General features: G+C 43.4%; 1 protein-coding gene and 1 long non-coding RNA gene across 2 annotated transcripts in view; one reads left to right on the top strand and one right to left on the bottom strand.

Moving 5' to 3' along the window:
* The window catches only part of LOC309363478 (ankyrin repeat domain-containing protein 40-like), an 80,257-nt gene that overhangs the window by 48,485 nt on the left and 9,795 nt on the right, over positions 1 to 21,977 (top strand). The gene's annotated exons all lie outside the window — the stretch shown is intronic.
* On the bottom strand, positions 18,850 to 20,291 carry LOC309361705. Its single transcript, XR_014164594.1, has 2 exons — positions 20,010 to 20,291; positions 18,850 to 19,131 (listed from the first exon to the last, which is right to left on the bottom strand). It is a non-coding gene; the product is annotated as an uncharacterized lncRNA (long non-coding RNA).

The raw sequence follows: 21,977 nt of genomic DNA on the forward strand, positions 1-21,977 counted from the left end.
AGCAAGCCAGGGCTGAACTGATACTACGCTTACTGGTACCTTTCCTGGGAAAATCAGAGGCTCACTATATCAGGTTCCTATTGGAAGACCGGACAAATGCTAGAACATTAACAGTGGCAAAGTTTTTATCGGTGGTTGCAAGAACCAATGGTCCCTATATTCTGAACAAAATGCTTGTTTAACCTGGAGGTAGGCTGTATGAATTGTGTATTGTGTTGTTTGGGAAACCAACGTCCATGGGTGCACAGGAGAGCTACTTCTTCACATCTCTCTTGCTGAAATCGGAGGCTTTCTCATGTGTGGGTTTTGTCACGATGGCATGGTGTGGAACACATATAACGTATCTCCCCTGAATGTTCCGATCCTCTTCAAGTCAGGCTCTGGCTTGTTGATTTTGGATTTAAGGATATTACCTTCCAGAGTCAGGCTCTTCTAGTGGGAACTAGAGTTTTTGAGGCCTTTAGCTCATAACTGATGCAAGATGGTGGAGAGTAAGAGGATGGGTTCTGCTGCATTTAGGTTCTAGTGAAAAAGCACGTCTCAGGATGCAGGAGTTGTATTCCCCACACCATGGGACTGCCTAATATGATTCTACGTCCCTGGGGCACATCCAGCAGGTGCTGTTGCTTTGTCCTTGAACCTAGACCAAAGACAAGGCTAAAACTGATAAACCACAGTTTCATAATGGTACAGTTGCAAAGAGAGAAGTTACCTATATGCCACAGTGTACTGTGTTTTTGTGTACAGTGGTAGAGACGATGTATGGCCAGCTGCACTATGTCGCCCATATCACAGACTAGTGCCACTGTTCTGCATAGTTCTGGACAACATGGTTTTTCAGATTTCAGAGCTTCGTAGTGCACTACCATGTTGGTATGTAGGCTGCAGGAGGTGCAGCCAAACTAAAATGTGTTGTTTATAAATCTCAGAAGTGAACTCTCATTACGCATTTGTCTCTGGTTCAGCTGTGATGGGAATGGTGGTGGCAGCATTGCTAGTAGTGCCCTTCCAGCAGACTCAAAAGGAATAATGAGGAATAATGTGTGTTCTAGATGTCCTGTTTCCTAGTCTAGAAGTGTGGCATTATGCTTTGGGTGAGCTGCTTCTCTGTATGCTGGGGTGGCTGAAAAACAGGTGCTGTCATTTTCAAGGTGCATATATGTGAGCCAACTTGCATCAGTAGATGTCTGGAATGCCAGAAGAACAGCATTTAAGCATGTACGCGCTCTCCAAGGGGAAGTGCTATTGTCCTTCTCCTCCTTCCTCAATCTGTATGTATCTTTCAGCCGCATCCCTTAACCGGTGGCCTGACCTTGTCCAGGTCAGATCAGGAAGACTTACAATGCTTCTAGAAGATACTTTGACTTTGGTCAGCTTTCAGGGAAACAGAGTTATGAAATAATATTTATAATATTTATTCAGTGCTGAAGGATGTCCCCTTTATAATTTGTGCAGTTTGGGTTTATGCTGCTGAAAGCATAATTTTGTTGTCTGCATCTGTGATCTTCTATTGCATGTATCATCATATGATTACACCTCCCTTCCTCTGTTGCATACATTTTCCTGCATCTTCCTATGGTCCTCCGTTGAATGCACATTAGCAAAAAAAAAAAAAAAAAAGGCCGCCAAGAAGTTTATTGAATACATAGGTGGAAGTGTAGACAATGCTTGGAGTAAATAGAAGTTTGCTGACATTTTCCTAGCCAAACTTTTGTTTCATTTGCACAGTTGTGTGCAAATTTTAGAGACATGTGGGATGTTGGTCTTCATCATGGCAATTTACCACAATTCTGTACGTGTGCAGTTGCATAATCTGTGCACCAGTTGAGTAGTACCCCGTTTTGTATATCACTTCTTGTATCAGGAAGAATGGATGAAATGTGCAAGATATGGACAAATGAAACATCACAAACTTGTCCTGTGTGTATCAGTTGGAATACCTGAGTACATATTTTAGATTCCCTGCCTTCTACTGCCAGGTCAAAGACTTGAAACCTGGCTCCTCTCTCTTTAGAAACTAGCCAATGCATCCAGGATTAGATTAACTGGTAAGATCATTACATTGCAACATATGGACTTCAGGCCCAGTATGATTGCCAGCCGTCTGTGTGTATGGTTCCTTTCCCTTAGCACTGCAGGGCATTTTTTTAAAAAAAACCTTCTATTGGTGGTTGTTGGTGGGACTCCATCAAACATATTTTCGTGTAGGTTGCAGGCTGTTGTAGACAAGGTATCTGTTGGAATCCACTGGATGAAGGGAACAGTACAATTCTTTGAAAAATTAAGTGAAGAATAAAGGCAGGGCTCAATGTAGGGTGATATAGCTGTCTCCATAGGCATCATTTTCTTGAACTTATTGCACCACCATATGACTTGGGCTGCACCCACACCAGCGCTTGCGTCCTATACCGCTTATTATCCTGGTTCTTATTTCCACGAAATACTTTGCAAGATCCCAGTCTGCACGTACTTCCTCTTGTCACATTTGGTGACCTGATCACATGAAAACGGGTTGGGATTGGTTAGTCTGCCTTAACTTAAATGGAGTGATTTGTGACACTGTGTGGCAGGCATCACAAAGAGAAGAATTGGGTCCAGTATCCAATGGGCAATCTACCAGGTGCTCTCCCCCACCCCTTAACGCGCTTTATCAGGAAATCACACTAGACAGAAGCTGACAGATTTTGACTAACTTTCCAGAACTGGCCCTAACATGTCTCAAGAGGGAAGAATCTAGGAGGAATAGATTAAAGCAGGAACTGTCTGAATGGTGCGGCAGTAATTTTAAAAATGTTGGTCCTACCATGTGTGCCTACCATGTGTGCCTTGCGTGCTCTGGTCCATGGGGTCACGAAGAGGCAGAAACGACTAAACAACAACAACCATGTGTGTGCCATATGGCATACCATTTAAGGCAGCAAAATGTCTTGGCCTGGCACCTTGATGATGACTTCCTGTCACTTTTGATCCACCTTCAGCCATCAGTTTCTGATACCTAAGTACTCCGTGCTCCAGAAGAATTTTTCCAGCATTTTTCCTGGACTTTCTGTGGATGCTCTCAGCACTTGTATGTATATCAATTCATGGTAGTTCATAATAGCACAATCCTTCTTATCAGAAATAGGCAGAGGCCTCTGTAGGTTGAGTGTTGTTGAGTGGGTTGAGGATCTCTGAAGCCTGTGAAGTGGTATCCCCAACTGGAAGGTTGTACATTTCAGTCTTAATCACCTTGCCTGTGGTGTACAGAAGCAAACATGTCATAGAGGTAGGCAGAGAGCAGTGGTATAAAACTGACCTAATGGTTACCAGGGCAAAATGATTTGCAAGGCCCCACTTCAAGATTCAAATAGCATAATTATATTAAAAGATTTGTACCAGTGAAACCACTGAGCACACTTGCACATAGATTGTGTTCTTTGAATGTGTTTCCTGTACGTTCAAAGAAATTTATAACTGCTACAGCTTAATTCCAACAGTTTAAAACTGACTAGGAAGGGGGGGAGGGGAAAGGTTTGTGACAGACACTTGTATCACTCACCAAATGTTGATCTGTTATGAATCATGGTTGTTGAGTCATTTTCTATGACTCACTAAGAAAACTTGAGACTTGGTTGAAAACTCCTAGGAAATCTAAAAGGAATAGCTCGACTCATGTTTATTTGTTAAAAGCTATTCTATATCACTTTCCCCATTTAATCCAGATCCACTATTTCTGTGGAAAATCTGGTAAGTAACCAACAGAAATAGCAAACCTGATTAAATGGGAGAAAATATGTGATGGCATTTTGATGAGGGCATTTTGTGGATGCTTTGCAAAACTTGCATGCAGGAGCAACACCAGGTCCACAATAAATTGCTGTGTGCAGAGCCAGCTCTGCCATAAGGCAGACTGAGGCTGCCGCCTCAGGTGGCAGAAACCCCCAAGGTGGCAGCCGTGTGTGTGCCCTGCCACCAGCACAGAAGTATTGGTCAAAATAGTATGAGATCCTGCCCAAAATTGGTGCTGACACAGGCACTGCTTCTCCACCAGTGGGGAAGGCATCTGGGAGGGTGGAGAAGGGGTACCAAGAGCAGCAGGTGTGGCGGCGCCAGTGGGAGTGGCAGGGCAGGGCAAGGAGGCACTTCCTGTTTCACCTGAAGCGGTGAAGTGGGACATGCCACCCCTGGCTGTGTGAAGTCACTCCTTAACTAATACAGTGGTACCTCTGGTTAAGTACTTAATTCGTTCTGGAGGTCTGTTCTTAACCTGAAACTGTTCTTAACATGAAGCACCACTTTAGCTAATGGGGCCTCCTGCTGCCACTGCGCTGCTGCTGCACGGTTTCTGTTCTCATCCTGAAGCAAAGTTCTTAACCTGAAGTAATATTTCTGGGTTAATGGAGTCTGTAACCTGAAGTGTATGTAACCTGAGGTACCACTGTAGTATAGTTTCCTGTTAGACTATGTCTCATTTGGCTCTGTCTCCAGGCTCCACTATTGCACTCGCTACAGGCCCTGTACAGGTACTAGAACTGTTCATTTTAAGAGTTGGGCTGTGCTACACACCAAGAAGGGTGGAAATACACAGAGTCTGACTTCGAGTGTGCTTACTCCAACTCCATTGTGCTCCCCCTGTTGCATTCACACAACTTAGCCACAAAACACATTGATCCCGTAGTTTATTGACAATGAGCGGCTCACACCTTCTGTTGTGGGCACCCTTTGCGGGACCGCATGCAGGACCTCGGTCATGTGGCAACCATCAACTGTTTGGGCTGGGCCGCCTCCCTGTGGTAGTCATTGGAGGTTCCCGCCAAACCTCAGCCAGTCAGCATCACAGGGAGGCGCAGAGCATACATGCATAGAATACAGCTTCATGTGTGCCCATGGGGGTCCCCTCAAATATTATATTTATTAATTTTAATACACATACACACAGCTAGCCAACCAGAGGTTTAGAGAAATCTCTGAGAACACTTCTGTTGACACCTACTGAAGATAATAATTTCATGAGACCTTTTGCAAATAACGCCGGTTGTGTTTACCTCAAGAGAGAGAAAATATTCAGGTACAGGGGCATGAGAACAACTGAGCTTCAAATACTGAGGTAGCTACCAGCACTATACAACTTGAACGATAAGAAGAAGTGAATGTAGGGAGCTACATGTTGAAAACCAAACGAAACAACGTAAAATTTGAGCTGCTTACACAAATGCTGGTACCCTATAGACTAGAGACTTATGGCTTCGGGCATGGTGCTATGGGTTACAGAGCATTTTTCTATTCACAGCTTTCTAAATATTCTTCTTGGTTAGCATAGTATGCTGCTTTGAAGGGAACTGTATGTCATTACGGAATGTTAATTTCCAGCTAGGGCACATATATTATCAAAGTGTGCACCAGTATCCTCAGGCAGCCTTTGTTCACGACTCATCCCATAGATTCAGTCTCGCTGTAAATGATCTGAACAGTGTCAGTACTGTGTGTAATGCAGTTTGCACCATTGAAGCCATCATATGGCCATCGGATGGCTGCCATTAACTAATTTGTGGATAATGTTGCAGTGGGGACAAAACAACACCGCCCCCCCCCCCCCGCTCCTGTGACCCTGGCAGTGGGTTGCTCAGTCTCCTCCAGTAGGGTCTTTGTGTTGCTTGTCTTTGGGCTCAGAGATGCAATGTGCATACCCCGCGGGATCCTGCAGTATGCATGTCCTCCCTGCACTTAAACCAATGCAACATACCGATGGGCCATTTCATTAAGTCCTATTATTATTATTATTATTTATTTAAAACATTTTTAATTGCCTTTCTTCAAAAAGACTTCAAGCCGTTAAAACAATTAGTCCCTATATGAAGAGATTTGGAATAAACTGCTAATCAGTGGAACACTTTGCATCACTCATTCTTTCTAATGCATTTTAACATTTTCTGCTTTTTTCTGCTCACCTTCCACAAACTGTAAATTGAATGCATATAGTTGTTGTTGTTGTTGTTGTTGTTGTTTTTGAAAAGAGTAACCCTCTCACTTTTACAAGTAGACATCAGACAATATTTTAGGTTGCTTTCTTCTTTCAGAAAGATTACAAGCCCAGAAAACGCATGTAGAAAAACATTGTTGTAATCCAAATATTTTATTCATTAGCTTTTGGCACAGATATCTACTACATCCTGTGAAAGCTTAATTTTTTTTTAAAAAAAAAAGCAGCTCAGTATGACACATTCCCAGGCAGTACTTAAAATTCTTACAGCTCTGCTAACAACAAAGTCGCATGTATTGGTGTTTCAGTTGACTAAACAAAGATGCTTTATAGCGTAAAACGGTCTCCGAGAGGAGTTGTGGTAGAATGTGACTGGTGAATTATACTGTGGAATTAGAGACAAGTATATCATCGTTGCACATACTACAGCAGGGCCCAGTTAACCTGCTGAGATTGAGAAATGGCTATAGAACGAGATCCTGTACAAACAGAGAGATGGAGTTAAGGGAGAACTGAGAAACAGCTGTTCATACTCCATGTGTCTCCAAGAAGAATGTGCTGAGGATTTGAGAGATGAATTCATTTAGCTAAACTTAGGCTACAATCCTCTACTCACTTATGTCAGAGTAAGTCCCCTTGAACTCAGTGGGGCTTACTTCTAAGTAGACAAATATAGGATTGCACTATGAGCTGCCTTTTTTAAATGAGAAGCTTCTGGTCCACATGGTTGTGGGTGGTATATGCTGGAGACTTAGAAATTGAAAGTAAGCTATGTTGCTGTGTCATTCACTAGTCTCACAGTACCCCAATCTCTTTTCTCTTGACCAAATCCACAAATTCTTCTCTACTTACAAGCCAAGTCCTTTCTAAAATAGTTTGAATTCCGACAAAATAGAAAGTGTAATAAAAAAGCGTTGCACATGTTATTATTTTTTTGTAATGTTCCTACCTTGCAGAATTTATACTCAACACAGAACTCATAGCTATGTTTGCCTATCATGTGTGTGATTGGGCAGCCAGAATAGTTTAGCTTACATTGCACGTATAACCTAACACATTGCCATATGTGATATTAACTGGTTTTATTTGCCCCTTTACGTCACAATATGTCATCCTTCTAAACCTCTTCACTGGCGACTTTGAGGGATTGTCTTACTTATACAGTTGCTTTCTTTTCTCCCCATCATCTTACCATATGATTGGTTCAGAGATAAAACATTTGCTAATAATGCCCCCAGTCCTTCTGCTGGAGGTAATTTGATCTAAAAGTTCCCTAGCTTAGGAGGAAAAGGAATCTGCACCTGTTCCTGTTGCTTTGCACCAGAGTGATATATATTCATTACATCATGGATGTCCCTGGCATTAGGACAGAGGCAGGCAAGGTCACACCCACCCCTTCTTCTCTCAGTGCAAAGCAATGTGTGAATGAATCCCAAACAAATGATATATCAGGCAGGCTGCTGCTGCTGCTGCTGCTGTTGAATGGCAAAGTCTCTGGCTCCTTGGATAATAGTTATGTTTTCCTTAAATAGCTTGGTAGTTTAGTACAGGTTTTCCTTTGTGCAATGCTTAGGCAGCTCCAGCTACTCTGTGGGATGAAGCCCTTAAAAATAAATGCTATAACAATCCTATATTAATTTGGAGTATTCAGAGTACGTTATAGGTAAAAGGTAAAGGGACCCCTGACCATTACCGTAGGTCCAGTCATGAACGACACGGGGGTTGCGGCGCTCATCTCGCTTTATTGGCCGAGGGAGCCAGCGTACAGCTTCCGGGTCATGTGGCCAGCATGACTAAGCTGCTTCTGGCGAACCAGAGCAGCATTTACCTTCCCGCCGGAGTGGTACCTATTTATCTCCTTGCAGTTTGACATGCTTTCAAACTGCTAGGTTGGCAGGAGCAGGGACCGAGCAACGGGCGCTCACCCCGTCACGGGGATTCAAACCGCCGACCTTCTGATTGGCAAGTCCCGTGTCCCACATTATAGGAAGAATTATAACAATACATTACATTATAAGTAGTGTATTGTTATAATTCTTCCAGGGAGTGCAATATTTTGTCCCTATATTACAGAGAGGGGACTGAGGTTGAGAGACAGGGACTTGCCCAAGGCTGTATAGTTGAGTGCATGGTAGAATTGAGTTTCAGTTCCGGGACTAACCAATTTGTAGTGCAGCTTCTAAATGCTTTTGCTTTGCTTGCTCTGTTTACATGAGAAACAGAGATGGAACCAGGCGTTCAGGTGTGGCTTGACGATAGAAGCAACCTAAGTAGGTTCCCTGCCCCCCCAGGGTATCTGTATTTTTAGAGGCTGAAGCACCATGTAGAGTTGAGAGGCACATTTTAGGGTGGCACCCAGGTTGTTCTAACTTATACTAATTGATCTAAATTGCATTAAATTGTTGTGCTGCTCAGGAACACTGCTGTGGCACTCATATCCTGCTTTTGGGCCACTGAGAGGACAGATTGTGGGGGCTTGATGGGCCTTTGGTGTGATTCAGCAGGGCTCTTCATATTTTCAAGTACATACTTGTGGCACGATTTGTCACTCTACTTTCCTTGCCGCAACTTTGCTAGCCCCTCTCTTCCTCTTGTTGTGTGACATAACTTTATTAATGATCACCGGGGGGGGGGGCATGCCCCTGGGAAGCAGGTTGAGGGACTTGTGCTTGAACTATTATTTCCTAGCAAACGATACCAGTATGATAACTTCACAGAGTGTTGGGAAGTTATGATTCTATGAAGTTCATATATCTCTGCAATATAGTATTTGCAACATGCTGCAGTCTAAAACAGGCTACCTCCATTATAGCTCGCTGTTAGTTCTATTTGCATGTAGGTTTTGGTCTCTGAAGATTTATGTTTGGGATGGATGAGGATGTTCACAGGAGGGTGATGGACAGAGGATAAAGGAACCTGTGTGAGAGGCAGGCCAGAGAGGTTTCCTCAGGATGTGAGGCTGAGGGGAAAGGGGGAAGCTCCCAGATGAGAGCTAGGAGGGTTCACTCTCCGCGGTGTTTGAATAAGGATCAAGGTATAATTGTGATAGAGGGATTGGTATTTTAGAGATAGATAGATAGATAGATAGATAGATAGATAGATAGATAGATAGATATTCCTTCCTTCCTTTTCTATTATTTTTTTCCTTTTTTCCTTTTAGATTAGTTTGGTTTTTATTGTATCTTTTGTTGAAAACTCTCAATAAAATTATTATTAAAACAACATGATCTACCTTCTCTGCACTGCTGCTGTTGACTGTTTTGCTAATGTTAAATATATCAAGAGATCATATTTAAGATTGACAAAGGTCCTCCCAAGGAGCCTTTGAAAGCAGCTCTTTGGCTCTCCACATCAGAAAACGATGCGTGCTGGCATTGGTTGGTTACTTTTTTAGTGCAAAGCACAAACTAGCAGCAGATGAATGACCTTGATAACCTGTTATACTAATGGAAAACAAATTAACACCCTGTTTTAATTTTATTGAAAATAAGTGTTAGCCTTAATATACTTAATTGAATAATTTAATAAAAACACACCAATAGCAGCCTAGCAAGAGAACGGTAAGGACGCAGGTGGCACTGTGGGTTAAACCACAGAGCCTATGACTTGCCAATCAGAAGGTCGGCGGTTCGAATCCCTGTGACAAGGTGAGCTCCCGTTGCTCGGTCCCTGCTCCTGCCAACCTAGCAGTTTGAAAGCATGTCAAACTGCAAGGAGATAAATAAGTACCGCTCCGGCGGGAAGGTAAATGGCATTTCTGTGCGCTGCTCTGGTTCACCAGAAGCGGCTTAGTCATGCTGGCCACATGACCTGGAAGCTGTATGCCGGCTCCCTCAGCCAGTAAAGTGAGATGAGCGCCACAACCCCAGAGTCGGCCACGCCTGGACCTAATGGTCCGGGGTCCCTTTACCTTTAAGAGAATGGTAAAACATCCACTTGGCTGCCTCTTCTGCCATAATATTGACTATATCATACACAATAGTTTGTGTAACTCAAAAGTTTGCATATCTGTATATAAGCAGATTATACAGATGTCTGTCAAAACTTCTGAATCAAAAAGTATCCCCTCTTCATTTCTCCTACTCCCCATTTGAAGTGGGTACTGGACCATGCAGGGAGAGTGTCACCAACCCACCATCTAGGAACACTTTTATTAGTGCCACTGAACAGAGGTGCCAGACTTTAAGCCTTCCATTTTTTAAAAGGATGTCTCTAGTCATTCTTGAAAGTAATTAGGAAGCATAACATCTAGGCAAACTTTTAAGCCATTGGTTGCCAACCCAACACAAACAGAGGGGTGAGTTTAATGCTTATTCCTGCATTTCAGGGAATTGGACTAGATGAACCTTAGGGTCCCTTTCCACTCTATGATCCCATGATACTTCCAGATCTGCAGCACAGAGAACTTGCTTGAGTTTGAAAGGGCCACCCGCTTCCAACTCCAATTGGTTAGGATGTTAACTGCTCCCCTCATTTCTAGAGGGAAGGTTTTGCTTGGGCGATCATTGCGGGACAAAGATGGAGGGAAGAGAAGAGATAGGACAGTTGCTACGCCTTTGGGTTTTTGGAGGATGATGGGAGTGGGAAACTAATTTTGACAGTCTTGTTTATTTAGGTGAATGACTAGAGTCCCCCCCAAAAGAGCTGCACACAGGGCCCCACAGACCATAAATCTGCCATTGCTCACCTACCTAAGCATTTTCACTCAAATGTAGATACTATAAGGAGAAGTCAGGGTCCTCTGTCAACTTTTTTCTATTTTCAGGGCAGGGGTGGTGGTGTGGGGAAATCTATAATGCCAGAGAACTTATTATAATGTTATGAACTTCCTGAACACACTCACATTGTTTGATGGGAAGCAGTAATATTCTAGTAGGGCCAGACGGTTCCTAGCAGTATAATTTATGCTCCGGCAGATTGTCTCTGCTTGCATAGCTTTATCTTTAGAGAACAGACCTTACAAGTAATCACCATTTGTTTTCTCATTGTCTGCTAAAATAACCTGGCAAGGAAGTCCTTGCCAGCTGGACGGTGGTTCATTAATACTAGGCTCATTCTTTCAGAACTGTAAGAGGCAAGTAGACTACAAATTCTAACTACGGGATGTGTGGTTCTGCTGAGCAGTGAATAATTGGTTTCAGTAGTGTAATGGATGCTGTTACATATTTACAGAATGAGAGGGGAAGAAGGCCATGCATTACTTGTGTCAAAGCTAATCCTGTCTAGCTGGGGAGAAATGAGGCAGCTTGGATCAGCATGGGAGCTATTGGCTAGTGCCATGGTAGGCTCGCTTCCTAGTCAAGAGCAAAAAAATATGACTGCTATCAAATTTTAGTTGCCTATAGCAAAGACCAGGAGCAGTCTGGTTCTTGAGAAGGGGCAGGCGAAACATTCAGACTTGTGTAAAACATGGAAACCCTAAAACAACGTGTGGTGGCCCTGATCTCCTGTGAGGAACTAGACTTCTCTAATATTCTGTGTTCCTTTAATTAAATGACTTTACTTTTGTAGTTGCAGAGGTATGCTCACCAATGTGTATTCTAAGACCAGAAACCAAATCCTTAATTTTTCAGTCTAATTATTTTAAACTATTTGAAAGGGGACCTACTCAGATTTCATACCAGTGTGTGAATTTCCCCTTTAGCTATAACTTGGCACGTGCTATGTTAATATACATGATATACAAAATTCCAGCATATCAGTGTATGAAAAATAAATTTGCAAGGCCTGAGATAGCTGATAGAACAAACAAGAGTAAAAAAAAAAAAGCCTGAATGATATTAAGATTTTCAAGGGTCAGCCTCAACACTTTTATGAATACCAGAAAAACAACAACTGAAACCCTACTAACTTGCTTGGGCTGGCCACCAAATTCCTGGAAGTCTCCAGAATTCTGTGGTGGATTTTGGGATCTGTTTGGCTTAACCCATTGCAGAATTCAATAAGAATTCTATAGCATCTTCCTTCTAGATCTAGAACGGTTCCCCATTGAGCCAGACTTCACTAGGTCTCCTTAGAGACGTCTAGGCCTTGGTGCCTGCAGATTACAGGCACATCTATGCCTGTGGAAGCCTGACTATAGATTTTGCTATCTCTGCCATCTCCTTAGAGCCATTGTGGTGGGGGTGGCAAAATATGCTTTATTTGTACTGTGTAGGCTGTGTGAATCACACCCATTACCATTATCCTTGGATATATTTTATTACAAAGGAACATGTTGTCATGAGAAGCTCCACAATTTTAAAAACAATTTTCATCTCATTTCAAGGCTTGCATGTGCGTTCTGTATAACTCAAATCCTTTAAATTATCTGATGTACATCAAGTGCTTTTTCTTCCTTTCTTAGTAAGAAATGAGGTGCCGATACTCATGTCTTGATGAAAGTACTGTGGCTGCAAGCACAAAATTACTGCCTTAGGCAGAAAAAAAGAGGTAACAGTATAGTACTCTGTACTAGTGCATACTTCCCCCTCCCCCCACCACAAAAAAGCGCTGTGTAGATTTATTACAGTGATATTATCATGACAGTATTTTTTCCTCCATATGCTAGTGTTAGGTGGTGCTGGTGCCAGTCATCAAAGACTTGGTTTTCATGTTCCCCAATGCAATTTATTTGGAGAATCTTGGGTATACTAAGGGTTGGACAAAAAAACAAAAACAAAAATCACCAAACAGGTTAACAAACAATGGGCGCTTTCACAGAGTCTAATCCTGATGACAAATTACTCTAACAAACATTTCTTGTGCCGCCAACATATATTATGTAAAACCTTGTGACTTTCATTAAGTGTCTATAATGCAGATTAGTCTGTTTGGGTGTTTAGTGCTGACCTCCAGTAAGCTTCTAAGCAGTTATAAGAATTTGCAAGTGACAGGCAGGTAGAGGTGCCGTTTTTCCTAATCCTATCCTATGAACTCCCAATACAGTAATATGTATTCATAAACAGTTTGTTTTTCGTTGCTCCGTTCATTGGCTTCTTGCTCCCACCCATGACTCTTTTGATCTTACTTTGACTAGGGCAGAGCATGACAAAGGCCGTGACCATAAAGTTGCCAAAAGTATATTATTTCACTGGTCTGGCTGGTAAATCCAAATTTTGGCAGGTATCCAGTGTTGCAGCCTAATTCCTGGTCCGTGCAGCAAATGCATTATGATAAAAACTACTGACTTGCACAGGCCAATTGATGATGATGATGATGATAATTTATTTATACCTCGCCCATCTGGCTGGGCTTCCCCAGCCACTCTGGGTGGCCTCCAACAAAATATTACAATACAGTAATCCATCAAACATTAAAAGCTTCCCTAAACAGGGCTGCCTTCAGATGTCTTCTAAAAGTCTGGTAGTTGTTGTTCTCTTTGACATCTGGTGGGAGGGCGTTCCACAGGGCGGGTGCCACTACCGAGAAGGCCCTTGGCCTGGTTCCCTGTAACTTGGCTTCTTGCAGAGAGGGAACCGCCAGAAGGCCCTCGGCACTGGACCTCAGTGGCCAGGTAGAATGATGTGGGTGGAGATGCTCCTTCAGATATACTGGACCGAGGCCATTTAGGGCTTTAAAGGTCAGCACCAACACTTTGAATTGTGCTCAGAAACTTACTGGGAGCCAATGTAGGTCTTTCAAGACCGGTGTTATGTGGTCTCAGTGGCTGCTCCCACTCACCAGTCTAGCTGCCACATTCTGGATTAGTTGTAGTTTCCGGGTCACCTTCAAAAGTAGCCCCACATAGAGTGCATTGCAGTAGTCCAAGCTAGAGATAACCAGAGCATGCACCACTCTGGCGAGGCAGTCCGCGGGCAGATAGGGTCTCAGCCTGCGTACCAGATGGAGCTGGTAAACAGCTGCCCTGGACACAGATTTGACCTGTGCCTCCATGGACAGCTGTGAGTCCAAAATGACTCCCAGGCTGCGCACCTGGTCCTTCAGGGGCACAGTTGTCCCATTTGGGACCAGGGAGTACTCCATACCTGCCCGCTCTCTGTCCCCCCAAAGCAGTACTTCTGACTTCTCAGGATTCAACCTTAACACGTCAGCTGCCATCCATCCTCCAACCACCTCCAGACACTCACACAGGACCTTCACCGCCTTCACTGGTTCTGATTTGAAAGAGAGGTAGAGCTGGGTATCATCCGCATACTGATGAACACCCAGCCCAAACCCCCTGATGATCTCTCCCCGCGGCTGCATGTAGATGTTGAAAAGCATGGGGAGAGGACAGAACCCCGAGGCACCCCACAAGTGAGAGCCCAGGGGTCTGAACACTCATCCCCCCCACCACTTTCTGAACACGGCCCAGGAAGAAGGAGCAGAACCACTGTATAACAGTGCCCCCAACTCCCAGCCCCTCTAGACAGTCCAGAAGGATGTTATGAGTGATGGTATCAAAAGCCGCTGAGAGATCCAGCATAACTAGGAAACAGCTCTCACCTTTGTCCCTAGCCTGCTGGAGATCATCTACCAGTGCGACCAAGGCAGTTTCAGTCCCATCATGAGGTCTGAATCCTGACTACATCGGCTTGCATCTCATCTGCTACACAGTTAGTGAATACACAAGATTTTGTTGATCATGGGACAACCACAAGCAGGACCTGTTTTGGGCCCGGGCTAGTCTTGATCAGGGTAAAGCACTCTGTGTGATCCTTGGTAGAATAAGTGTTTGTCCTCGGCCATATATACATTGACCCAGCCTACACTATTTCTGCAGAGCTAAATGGTCATGCATACAGTGACCACATAAAGCTACTATTGATGGTTTCCCATCCAGGCTTGCACACACTGCAAGTGCTGTCCCACTCCAAGGGCTCACCCAAGGGTCCTGCTGCTTTTCCTCAGAGAAAACCCACTCTTCCTCTGGAAGTTGTGGACTCTCCTTCCTTGGAGGTGTTTAAGAGGTTGGATGGCCATCTGTCTTGGATGCTTTAGTTGAGATTCCCACATTGCCCAGGATGGGACCAAATGACCTTTGGGATCCCTTCCAACTCCACAATTCTATGATTCTTTACTGCTGAATTGGAACAAATGGCAATCGGGTTTTCCATGCCTTATGCCTGCTTGGATGAGAGTAACTATTGCTTGATTCAACTGTTCTGGCGGAAGGATAACTTACGTTGTATAGCAATGAAACTGTGCTAGCATAGCATTTACGAAATGTACCAAAAGTGCAACCCCTCTACCAGTGGCACACCACCAGGGCAAAGAGGATGGAGGTGTTTTCTTGCCTGAGTAATAGCACAGTGTTATACCAGCAAAAGAGATAGTGTACATCAAAGCACTCCTGGGGAGCCCCAGACAACTGCCTGCTCCTGCCACCACAAATGTGTTCCAATGAACCACAGAGTCAATCACAGTATAGCATCTGAAGTAGCTAAGTCCAGTTCAGATTAAGACGCATGCCAGTGGGCTATGTCACTCCCAACATGCCTGCAGAATTGTGAGGGAGCTTGGCGAGAGGGCACTCTTTGTGGAAATTGAGCACTTTCCACGTAGTCAGGCCAAAAACAAAATCAGAAGGGCAGACAAATACCACATCTTCTCCTCAAATCCTTTCACACACTTTTCTGCAGAACTCTAGACACAAACACCCACCAGCAATCTCAGCTCCTCTCCTGGAAGGAGAAATGCTTGCCATGTTGTCTTGCCAGAAAAGAGGAGCCCATAGTTCAAACGCGGACTTCTCAACACCTTTTGTTGCTCCCCCAAGGTGTCAGTGCACTCAAAGCACTCATAACCACAGAGTGATTCCCTCCTGCTTTTCCTTACAGTATAATAAGAAGGAAAGTCTGATGGCTCAGACCTTAACCACTTTCCTTTCCTCCACACGTGGCAGCTGCTTGTGTTTCTCACACAGAGGAAGTGAATCTGTCCTGACCACAAAGCCCACAAGCCACATAAGCTCCTACCATGCATTATGGGTATGGTGCCTTGGAAGTGTAGCTGGAGAGGACATGAGAGAGTACCTTCTTTGTGACCACACTAACGTTATGGCTCTCTCTTAGCCACTTCTGGATGGTTTTTCACCCCCACCCTCAACCCATGAAGATCTGCTTATTTCAACAGGCATTTGGCCTGTGGGGGTTTATGTCCTGGAATTTATAGTGAAGGCTGAGCTGCTGTTCCTGTCTCCTTTTATAGGCTTCTAGTTTTTGGTTGATTTGTTTTTAATGGTGTATTGCAAGCTGTTTTCGGTGTTTGTTCGCAGACAGAAAAGCAGGATACACATTTTATTTTAAATGATATCAGGGGGCCCACTAATGGGAGAGTGGGGAGGGGGGTTGGGGCATACAGAACCAAAGAGCACCTAGCCAGCCAAACCCTTTAATTACATAGGCATGACTCTTGTAATTAGTGTAGCTTATGTTGTAGGAGAATCATGGCTACGGGGAGGGGATAATAACCCTATATTGCTTGCGTAAGACCTTCATTTTATTTCTGCTTCCAGCTAATTGTGGGAAAGCAATGCCCTGGCAGCACTAAAGGGCTCTAGTGTGGAAGCAATCCAGGTCTGTTTTCTTGATTTGGGAGCTGGCCCCTCCTGATCATTTTGCATGCTCGTGCCTCCAATTCCGACATAATCATGTCAACGGGCAGCGATTTGGGATAGTGCATTTGCTATAACAACAGACACAAGGGACATTTCCTTTCCAATAAGCTTGTTTTTTTTTAAACAGTAAGGGCTTTGCATCATCACATTTTAGCTGTTATTTTCTTTTCTTGGTGTGCTGTATTGTCAGCCGGTCTTCCACTTTCTTTAGACTTGGGGTCAAACTGGATGCTCAGTCACATCAATGTTCTCCCTGAGGTTTTTGTTGTTGTTGTTGTTTTACCCAAAGCAGCTGCAGTAAGCTGCAATCAGGAGCAAAAGATCATTGGGAGGAGAGTGTGGCTTAACTCTTGCTTGAGATCTTTTTTCCTTGTTAAAATCCCTCCAAACTCTGCCTTTGCCCTTCAAATATGGGTATATCCAGATTTTTTCCCCAGTGGCGTAGCGTGGGGGGTGCAGGGGGGCCGGTCGCACCAGGCGCAACATCTGGGGGTTAGGGTTAGGGGGCGCAAATTACTTGCCTTGCCCTGGGTGCTGACAACCCACGCTATGCCACTGTTTTTCCCCATCAGGACAAAATGAAAGCAGATTCTAGGGGGGGGGGGAGTTAGATGTTATTTGCTATGGTGCAATCTTTGAGATTCTTATTTTGTCCTTCCTCCAAGAAGCTCTGATGAACGTACGTAGTCCTCTCTTTATTCTCACAACCAACTTGTGAGATAGTTTAGGAAATTGACCTGATGACAGCTAGTGAGCTTCATGGCTTACTGGGAAATTGAAACAATTCGACCTTGGTCAAGTCCAGCACTCTAACCACTGTTCTACAATGCCCTTCTTATAACCTTCTGGTCACATTGCAGCTTCCCTTGGCTGTTCAACAAACAACCCTCAAGCACCCATGTCACACAGGTGGAGGAAACATCTACACAACTGGGAATCTGTTACTTATTTTAAAAAATCATTTTCTATACCACCTAGCTTTTGAGGTGTTAAATAATAATAATGACAATCCCAAATGTTTGAGGTCCAGCACTTCTTTGTTAGCGTAATAGTCGTGCCAGTGAATCTTCATTTTGGTGTGTGACATAGCAGCCGATAATACCTAGAAAGAGCATTTTGAACTGTTGATGACTTTAGCTTAGATTGACGGAGGTTGGCAAATTGAATTCCACATTCAAGGCAGATGCAATGTTTGTTTAGCGCACACATGGATAAATTGCATTTAGAAGAAAGAGCTGTGTAAGGAGCAAATACTTTAGAGAATAAGGCTGAGAGCTTAACTGAATACTGACCAAGGGGGGGAAAGGAGGCGGGAGGGAAGAGGCTCACAAAAAAAGAAACAAACATCTCGTGATACGGCACGCTTACTTGTGGAATGTACTGTGAGTTCTGGTTTTTAAGAATATTGGGTCATTTAGAGGATCAAGGCTCAGGAGTGAGTAGCACAGGAGTGGCAGCCAGCCGCCTGAAGTCAAATAAACACTCCACTAATCCTCTCCCACACTGACTTATGTGAGCGGGAAAATTGTACTGCCTAAAAAAACCCCTGTAATTAACGGTGCTGAAAGTGAACCTCAAAGGTATTGTGCTCCTTCAGAGAATATGTGTATTGCTGGGGGGCGGGGTCCACACCTGTATATTTTAGTGACTCATTTGATGACAGGTGGGCGAGAAGAGCCTTAGCTGTGCATGTCGAAGGTTCAGTTTCCATCCTCTCCAGGAAGGGCTGGAAATTGATTCCTCTCCGACACCCAGAAGATACACTGCAGTTGTCGGTGCAGACAATACTGAGCTATGGGAACCAAATGGTCTGGCTCAAGGTAGCCATTACCACAGAAGAGATCCTGCATCTAGATGTAGTAGGCTTTCATAGATAGCATTTTCCGATAAAAAAAGTCATCTGCCGAGGAAAAAGGGAAGTAAGGAGTTCACAGGCAAATGATTTGGGCAAAGGGAAAGAAAACACTGGAGAAGTACAGTCAAGGATATACCCAGAGAAGTGACAATTCTGCCTCCGTCCCCCTGTCAAAATGATACAGCTTGAGTGATGTGAGAGCATGTGTGGCTCGGCGACAAAAAGAGTTCAGACAGCTGTGATTGTAGGCAAGATGCAAGAGGGAGCCAAAAAGGGAACATATTATCAGATCAGAATAGTTACTCTGGGAGTAATTGCTGTCTGTTTTTATTTAAAAGCAGCATAAACACAGATGAGTGCTAAAATGGAAAACAACAACAACACACGAATGATCAAAAGTCTGTGATGAAGGCCCAAAAGATGGAGATGGAGAAAGATTCATAATACAATAATCTAGCACCCCTAGGATTAAAAAACAACAATAATATGAGTCCCTTACTTTAAAATCCTTTAAATAATAATGGTGAGCACTTTTTACACTCAAGTTTTCAAAATGGATCTGGGAGCAAAATTAGAAATCTGGACGATATCAGATATATTCAGTTGGCCACATTTTTACGGGTCTTTCATTTAATTATCACCAGGTGTTTTCCTGGAACAGAGATGGGTGGCAGGGAAAGTTCCACCTTCTGCTTTTTAGTGTCTCAGGTAAAGTTGCAGGTAAGGTCACAGCAGGAGACCTAATGCAACCCTATTCATACACCAACATTTTGACTCCTGATGAGATATAAATATGAATTTAAAATATATGACATTGCAATTTATTTTTAAAATTATATTCAAAACTTGAAAGATACAAACAAGGAAGATGCACCTTTAAGAAAGAATCTCAATAATTCACCACCAACCACTAAAAATACTGCTCTCCTCAAATACTAAACAGTCTGATATCTTAAAATAATTGAACAGGATTTGAACTAATAAGTTTGCACCATCATATTATAACAGGTCATACAATACATTTATAAACTGTTTAGGAGTTCACCCCCACCCAAAACACTTATGTAAATAAGTGTAAAAAAGCAGCTTTTGGTGAAATAGCAAGATGGGTGGTTTGGAATCTCTTTTTATTGTTCTCTTGTGACCTCTAGTGGCTTGAGAGAGAGGGAGACTTGCACATTGCAATCCCTTCATATAGCTTTGGAAAACAAGCATTTTTTCACACATACCTCACCCAGGATGACAGCATCACTACTCTGTTGTAGTTTCAGTTATTTTTATAGCACTGCCACTGTTCGTAGCACATTACAGAGCAATGTTAGCACCACAAACAGAACCTTGCCCTACAGAGATTGCGTGCACATTGACGGCATCTTGCTATTATTATTCAGTGAAGGCTTATTCTGAAAGTCTCATTGCTCCTTCCAAAGTGCTGGGAAAAGCTACTTCATCACTGTTTAATCCAGAAAGTATATTATCATTATGTATATGTATTCTATGTTACCAAAGCAAATGTTGCAGGGTATCTGCACCCCCCAAGCTAGCCTGGGACTGTTTTTGTTTAGTCCTGGGCCTGGGGTGGTTGTAAGGTCAGGAGGGAGAAAGGATACTTCCCTGCCCTTTCCCTGCTGTTCTAGGTTACATAAATACCTTACCAAAAAGATAGAAGGTTCAGTTTTGAGGCTGGCCAGTCACAAATCTGAGTATGTTATTGCTATATACAGCAGTTGTGTCGTGGTAGTGGGGACTGGCTGGGAAAGAGAAGTTTCCTTTCTTTTTCTTGTAAAATGTTCCCATTTGGAATAGAAATTGCAGGTTTTTAAAAAAAGAAAAATCCATGTCACACATCCTCACACAACCCTAATCCCCACTTCCAGGAACTAACTGGAAGGTGTTAGGGGTGTGAACAGGCCATTTTCCTCTCTTCGTCTGTCCCCTCATTTTCCTTTCACTCCCAGCATTCCATGTCTTAACTGCTCTCAGCCAGCCTTCAATTCCTCCCTTTAAACTCTCTTTATTTTGTTAAAATAATAATAATAATTAATAAGTTATTATTTATACCCCGCCCATCTGGCTGAGCTTCCCCAGCCACTCTGGGCGGCTCCCAATCAAGTGTTAAAAACAGTACAGCGTTAAATATTAAAAACTTCCCTGAACAGGGCTGCCTTCAGATGTATTTTAAAGATAGGATAGCTGCTTATTTCCTTCACATCTGAAGGGAGTGTGTTCCACAGGGTGGGCGCCACTACCGAGAAGGCCCTCTGTCTGGTTCCCTGTAACCTTACTTCTCGCAATGAGGGAACCGCCAGAAGGCCCTTGGCGCTGGACCTCAGTGTCCAGGCAGAACGATGGGGGTGGAGACGCTCCTTCAGGTATACAGGACCGAGGCCGTTTAGGGCTTTAAAGGTCAGCACCAACACTTTGAATTGTGCTTGGAAATGTACTGGGAGCCAATGCAGATCTCTCAGAAACGGTGTTATGTGGTCCCGGCAACCACTCCCAGTCACCAGTCTAGCTGCCGCATTCTGGATTAATTGCAGTTTCTGGGTCACCTTCAAAGGTAGCCCTTGTTTTAAAGACAAACCATACATAACACAAACTAGAAATAAATATGGCGTTGTTCTCGTTCTCTGTGTGTGAGCAGAGAAAAGATTCAATTGTTATTCACAAATGAGAACAGAAGGAAAATCCCCAGTTCTGTTCCCCACCCCACCCTAATTGGTCTTACATGCCTTAATCGCTTTTGCCTATAGCCTAAACTGATAGGCTCACACAATTTGACAAACTTCTGATTCCTTTAGAACTTTTTGTTTGACCCCAGGTTGGAGAGCTGGCCATAGAAAACAGTGGAGAAATCTAGGATTAACGTAACTGTAATTTAGCAGCAACATCCATCTCAACCCCTTCCATCCCATTTCCTGCCAATGGCAAATTAACTAAAAACAATTCAATAATGCAGTTTCTGACCGCTTCTGGGTTTTATTTTATTTTTTGCTGCTCACATTTTCCAAAACATTCAACCATTTTTGTTTCGTCGTTTGAAGTGGAAAAACCTTCGCAATTGTCTTCTACACCCTTGGGTGTGTGTGTGTGTTTATTTGGTCACTGGACTTTTATATGTCTGTTATTTTATATTGTTGTATATTATGGAATGTTTTCAGACTCACTGAAGTTAATGGGTGTGTTTTTTTCCCAGAGATTCACTGACGTCTTCATATTATTGTCCAAACCTGCAATCCCTGTGCAAATGTACTCCCATAGGATGAGACTTGCTTCCATGTAAACATTAGGGGTTGAAATGCACTGCTACAATTTGTACAATTAGGTTCCTTAGAGATGCAGTCTTAAGCATATACAGTTGGATATAAATCAGATTTAAATCAATGGTCTGTTTAAGATTCCTGCATTGCAGGGGGTTGGACTAGATATAACCCTTGTGGCGGGTGTCCCTTCCAACTCCACAATTACACGATTCTTAAGTGTGGCAAGGCTCACTGAATCGTGGTCCTAATTGCAGGCCCGAGGTTTCTCTTCCAAGTGTGTAAATAAGGAGGCAGGTCACTGGCATGTGATGCGTTCATCTCGTGCTTTCAGCAAGTGGTTTGTGAGGAATTGTTTTCCTT

This window comes from Podarcis melisellensis, assembly GCF_964234715.1.
Source record: "Podarcis melisellensis genome assembly, chromosome: 2".
In the NCBI taxonomy this organism is placed as follows: domain Eukaryota; kingdom Metazoa; phylum Chordata; class Lepidosauria; order Squamata; family Lacertidae; genus Podarcis; species Podarcis melisellensis.